Genomic DNA, 7,004 nt, shown 5'->3' with positions numbered 1-7,004 from the left:
TGCTTCTTCTCTACCTATTGCTGATTCTAATTTTAATAAATTTGATCTTTTCACTTATGATTCTTTAGATGCATTTCATCCATCTCATGTAAATATTGATTCTTTTTATGATCCTAGGGACCCTATCTCACTCACTGATTCACATGTAGCTTCTACTAGTCCACCAAATAATGCATCATCTAATTCTCATTCAAATGATAACATGCATCATTAGGATCTTAGAAGATCAACTCGTACATATAAACCACCTTCTTATCTTCAAGATTATCATTGTATGTTACTTAGAACAGGAAACTCTAGTAACCAATCATGTTCCAAGCGGTACGGTCTATCTCACATGGTGGATTATGGGAAGCTATCCCCTGTCCATAGAGTTTTTTCCCTAGCAATAACCACAACAGTTGAACCGAAGACTTATGAACAAGCTGTGCAGCACGAATGCTGGAGAAATGCAATTAGTGCAGAATTGCTTGCTCTTGAGAAGAATAAAACTTGGTCTATCACTTCTTTGCCTCTTGGAAAGCGCCTCATTGGATGCAAGTGGATTTTTAAAGTGAAGTTTCACCCAGATGGTAGTGTTGAACGCCACAAAGCACGTCTTGTGGCTCAAGATTTTTGTCAAAGAGTTGACTATGATTACTTTGATACATTCAGTCCGGTTGTAAAAATCACCACTTTACGACTTATTCTTACTCTTGCTGCGGTACATGATTGGAAACTTCACCAATTAGACGTTAATACAGCATTCTTGCGTGGTGAGTTGCAAGAAAAGGCTTATATGAAACCCCCAAAGGTCTCGATGTTCCAAATGGTGCTGTTTGTAAGTTGAATCGTTCTTTATATGGCTTGAAACAGGCAAGCCGTCAATGGAATTTAAGATTAAGTGGTTTTCTTCAGCAACGTGGCTTTATCAAGTCTCCTCATGATCACTCTTTGTTCACCAAGCACACTAACCTCGGCTTGGCTATTATTATTGTTTATGTTGATGATCTTGTTTTATCTGGAGATAATCTATTTGAAATTGAAGCTATTAAAAAGGCTCTTGATGCTGAATTTAGTATTAAGAACTTAGGCCGGTTAAAATTCTTTCTTGGAATAGAAGTTGCTCGTAGTTTTGAAGGGATTGCTTTGTATCAACGTAAGTACACTCTTGATTTGCTTGAGGAATATGGTATGTTGGAAGCTAAACCTGCTTCAGTTCCTATGCTGTATAATGGGAAACTTTCTAAGGAGAGTGGCACAAGATTACAAGATCCATTACAATATAGAAGACTGCTCGGACGGCTCCTATATCTCACCAATACTCGTCCGGACATTGCTTTTGCAGTTGGGAAGCTCAGCCAATTTTTGGATTGTGCAACTGATGACCATTACAGGGCAGCACTACATGTTCTTCGATACATCAAGAAATCTCCTTCTAAGGGTCTTTTCTTCTCTTCAAATAATGATCTCAAAGTGACTGGTTATGTTGATTCGGATTGGGCAACTTGTTCCGATACTCGTCGATCAATAACTGGGTATTGTTTTTTCTTAGGTTCTTCATTAGTGTCTTGGAAGAGTAAAAAACAAACAACTGTAGCATGTTCTTCTTTAGAAGCTGAATATCGTGCCATGGCACAAGCAACTCGAAAAGGTCAATGGCTTCTTTATCTTCTTAATGACTGCCATGTATCTCATCCTCACCCAATCAATCTCTATTGTGACAATCAATCTGCACTGTACGTTGCAGCTAATCCAATTTTTCACGAAAGAACCAAGCACATTGAAGTAGATTATCACATTGTTCGTGAAAAGTCTCAAACTGGGGTGCTGAAATTGCTACCTATTAAATCAGCTCATCAAACAGCTGATTTACTTACTAAAACGTTATCACCGAGTGTCTTTGAACCTTTACTTTTCAAGTTGGTCATGCTTGACTTACACGCCCCACTTGAGGGAGGATATCCTGATGATAAGAGGATAAATGTTTCAACAAGCCTTAATTCAAGAGAGGATAATAATAATGTTGCTGAACTTGCAACTAATTCAATCAGTTTCAACTTGAGGGAGGATGTTGGAGATGATATTAAACTGGTATATAATGGCTCACAAAAGCAAGCTGTAACTGATTATGGTTGAATAACTATAGTTAATTTATTTACCATATTGAGTTAGGTTTTAATAAGGTTAATTTTCTAATAGCTATAAATAGTGAATAACAATATGTACTCCTATGTATTCAGTTGTTCCTTTTCAATTTTAGGTTTTGTATTTGTTCATATGACAAATCTACTAAGTCTTCTTCTTCCACCTCAATATTATTTTCTTCGTTAAAATCAGATCTAGACCATAATTTTTTCATTACAAAAAAAAAAGATTTTTTAAAGTAAAAAAAATTATAAAATAATAAAGTAATGTGTTCATTACTGTTAAATTTATAATTTTTATTATGTGTAAATTTTATTATTTTAATTTACGAGTGATTAAGTTGTTACATGTTTTATTTATCAATTTTTTTTATTTTGGAAGGCGCGGGTCCTGAAAAGTTGAGGCTCCTAGTGTGGCTTTGTCTTCATGATGCTGTACCAACTCAATATCTGCATTTTCGGCGACATCTCTCCTCCTCATCCTTATGTACACGTTGCAATCAACTTCCGAAGACAATTCTTCATTGTTTTCGAGATTGTGAAGTGGTGCGATCAGTTTGGGTTTCTCTAGATTTTTCTGATGTGTGTTTCTTTGGCTCTCACGAGGTGCATGATTGGTTCAAGCATGGCCTCCTCAATGAAGGTTGTTCCAAATTTGCAGCTATAATATGGTCAATTTGGCAAGACAGAAATATGGGTAATTTTCAGGGAGTTTTTGGATCTGCTGGGTCAATTACATACAAGGCTCGCAGGTGCATGGTAGATTTTGAATATACAACTCAGAATCGAGTGTGTTGCTTCCAGGGATTAAAACCTCTGTCTTGGTCTCCGCCAGAACCTGGTGCTTGGAAGTTAAATTGTGATGGGAGTGTGAACTTGGGGGATGATTGTGCTGGTTTTGGGTGGGTAATTCGCGATAGTTCCAGTCAATGGGTAATGGGATGGATGCTCAGGAAATTCCTTTAGATCTAGTGTCATCAAGATGGAGTTGTGGAGTATATGGAAATGTTTGGCTTGGGCTTGGGAGGCGGGTCTTAAGCTTGTTGTTTGTGAGACAGATTGCGCAGCAGCTTTTGAGCTAGTGACTGGTTGGCAAGTTCCACTCTGGCATCTTGAAAAAGAAGTAATACAACTGATCTTTGACTTGAAGTTAAGAAGGGATTGAGATATTCGTTTTGAGCTTATCCCGAGAGAAGCTAATGTCGTGACAGATCGGTTGGCAAAAATGGAATCTGGAGGTAGCAGAACTGATGAGGTTCACCTTTGGCACCAGCCACTAGAGGTGGTTTATCCTCTCTTACTGTTAAGAACCTGATTTCTTTTCTTTTTCTTTTTTGCTCTTTTGTTTTTTCTCTTGGTTGTTCACCAAAAAATATACATTATGGAAGCTAAACCAAGAATAGGAGCTTTAGATGATTAGATTGCCTAAGCTACTCCCACCATTAGTCACTCATATATCTCATTCTCTTTCTCGAAACTTTCACATATATTTTGAGTTTTTGACAAATATAAGGGCACAAATAATAAAAACCATATTTGTAAGGTTTCATTATCATCAATCATTTTCGATCTATTGCAATTCTTGTGGGTCCGGTATTAATTAATTAAAGATATGCATTTTCGATTAACATTAACTAATTTTTTTAAATAATTTTTTTATTTTAAATTTTAAGTCTACTCTAAACAATAAATCTTAGAAAACATATAAGAGTTAAAAAATAATAATTTTATAACAAAAATTAGAGTTAAGTAAAAATTGATTTTTTATATTAAAATAACAAAAATAATTATTAAATCAATTATAATTGTAAAATAATTTTATATGAATTTTTTATGTATATAATAATAATAATAATAATAATAATAATAATAATAATAATAATAATAATAATAAATAATTGAACGGCAAGAACAAGTATAAACAATTATGGACTTTATAAACCACGCATCCTCCTCCTCATCATTCTCGTCAGCCTCGTAATCTTTTGCTTGGCTGCCTTGGCATGACATATTTAAAACTAAGAAGTGCAATAAAAGAATAAACGGGTTCAGCATCTTAAATATTTATAGGAATACACGATGGATTTGTTGGTAAGAATTATATATTTATTCAACGAATTATATATATTCATAAAAAATGTTAAAGGGTTTGTAAAATTTATTTTTTGAACCACTAATCAGTTATTAATATTTAAAAATATAAATTAAAAATATATTATTAAATTATTAAATTAAAAGAATAAATTAATAATTAAAAATAATAATAAATAAATAATAAATTTTGATAATTTTTAAAATTATTTTATATTTATTACTTAAAAATATTTCAGGTAGAGAAAAAGAAGATACTTATCCAAAGTACCGGTCCACTTTTAGAATTTCTACTAATAAATAAATAAATAAAGTGGAATAGGCCAAACGAAAACAAACATTTGAAGGAGAAAAACTAGGAATAAAGCATATTTTTCTTAATTTACGGTGTATGAACTATGAAAGAAGCCGTTACCGATAAAATTGAAGAAAAGATGAAATTTTTTTTATTAATTGTTGATTGATTAAATTGAATTAAAATATGAAGGTAAAATTAAATATGTATAGAATATTAGTTTAAGAAAGATAAAAATAAATAAAAATAAAATAAAGTCGTCTCACAATTTACAAATTCAATCCAACAGAATATATAAATTTAATTATAATTTTAATCTTTATTATTTTATCTTTATCTTATCTTTATTTTCTTTTATCTTTCTTAAACCAATACTCTATATATATTTAATTTTACCTTCATATTTCAATTCAATTCAATTCAATTATTCAACAATTAATAAAATTTTTTTCATCCATATCCCTAACCCTTCTCAACCAACTCACAATTCAATGGAAGATTACGCTGCCAGCAGCGATGATGAATACCGTTACTCCGATCCGGAGGACTCCGTCGACGCCTTCGATAACGATGATAACGATTATGAATTAGTCTCTTCCAAGGGTCCCTCTACTCAGGTGATTACGAAGGAGTCATTGCTAGCTGCACAGAAGGAGGATTTGCGCAGGGTGATGGACATGCTATCGGTGAGAGAGCAACATGCACGAACCCTGCTTATTTTTCATCGTTGGGATGTGGAGAAGTTGTTTGCCGTGTATGTAGATAGGGGAAAACATTTTCTGTTTTCTGAAGCTGGTGTTACAGTGGATGAACATCGCGACGACTCTAATTCATCAGCTGCTCCTTTGACAATAATGTGCGAAATTTGCATAGAGGATGTTCCTACTGATGAAACAACAAAAATGGACTGCGGTCACTGTTTTTGCAACCCCTGTTGGACAGAGCATTTTATTGTCAAGATAAATGAGGGTCAAAGTAAGCGAATCAGATGCATGGCACACAAATGTTATTCCATTTGTGATGAAGCTGTTGTCAGAACTCTTCTCAGCAAAAAGCACCCCGATATGGCAGAGAAATATGAACGCTTTCTTCTTGAATCCTATATTGAAGACAACAAGAGAGTTAAATGGTGTCCTAGTGCGCCTCATTGTGGGAATGCAATACGTGTTGAGGACGATGAATTATGTGAGGTAGAATGTTCATGTGGTTTACAGTTTTGCTTTAATTGCTTGTCAGAAGCACATTCCCCATGCTCATGTTTGATGTGGGAGCTTTGGGCCAAAAAGTGTCAAGATGAATCAGAAACTGTTAATTGGATAACAGTTCATACCAAGCCTTGTCCAAAGTGCCACAAACCGGTCGAGAAAAATGGTGGTTGTAACTTGGTTAGCTGTATCTGTGGTCAAGCTTTTTGTTGGTTGTGTGGTGGAGCTACCGGTCGAGAGCATACCTTGTCAAGCATTGCTGCTCATAGCTGTGGTCGCTATGAAGAGCAAGAAAAAACAGCTGAAAGGGCAAAGAGGGATCTGTATCGTTATATGCATTATCATAATCGTTACAAAGCTCACACAGATTCCTTTAAGCTTGAGAGTAAACTGAAGGAGACTATACAAAAGAGGATTGCTGTCTCAGAAGAAAAACATTCTACGCTTAGGGATTATAGTTGGGTAAATAATGGGCTCTCTAGACTTTTCAGATCTAGGCGTGTCCTATCATATTCATATGCATTTGCGTTTTACATGTTTGGTGACGAGCTATTTAAGGAAGAAATGACAGAAGCTCAAAGGGAAATAAAACAGAATTTGTTTGAGGATCAGCAGCAGCAGCTTGAGGCAAACGTTGAAAAGCTCTCCAAAATTTTGGGGGAACGTTTTCAAACTTTTAAATATGATAAAGTCATGGAGATAAGGATGCAGATAATCAATCTGACCACTATCATTGACAAACTTTGTCAAAAAATGTATGAGTGTATTGAGAATGATTTACTGGGTTCTCTCTATATTGGTGTTCACAACATTGCTCCATACAAGTCAAAGGGGATCGACAAGGCATCAGAACTTTCACTTTGTTGGACAAATGAGGCCAATAATACCGCCATTTTTTAATACCTAAAGTTGCATGAAAAATCAGAAATGTTACTTAGTGAAAAAGGATTATTGTATATATATGCTGCAAGCATAGGTGCAGGGACGGACTTAGAAGGGGGTGGAATAGTGGCCTCCACTCCAAAATTTTAAGAAAGTATATACGAGATATGTGTTTAAAAAATAAAAAAAAATATTATGTAATTTAATAGTTTTATATGTATTATTTTTTATTATGTGATGAATTTATGTTTTAATTGTTTAATTTACTGATATTTATTACTTAACTAATTTAATAGCATACTCTTAAATCCTTGTACCTTTTAAATTAGCTTTTATATAATAATTTTTATATTTATTTTTAAAAAATTATTTATTTTTTTATATTAATATATAAACTTACCAGCA

General features: G+C 33.9%; 1 pseudogene; it reads left to right on the top strand.

Moving 5' to 3' along the window:
• Positions 1–5,003: 5,003 nt before the first annotated feature.
• Positions 5,004–6,617, top strand: LOC107638075 (putative E3 ubiquitin-protein ligase ARI1 pseudogene; annotated as a pseudogene).
• Positions 6,618–7,004: the final 387 nt, after the last annotated feature.

Source organism: Arachis ipaensis, chromosome B4 (genome assembly GCF_059453495.1).
Source record: "Arachis ipaensis isolate K30076 ecotype BB chromosome B4, ASM5945349v1, whole genome shotgun sequence".
Lineage (NCBI taxonomy): Eukaryota > Viridiplantae > Streptophyta > Magnoliopsida > Fabales > Fabaceae > Arachis > Arachis ipaensis.
This window is presented reverse-complemented; position numbering and strand designations above follow the sequence as displayed.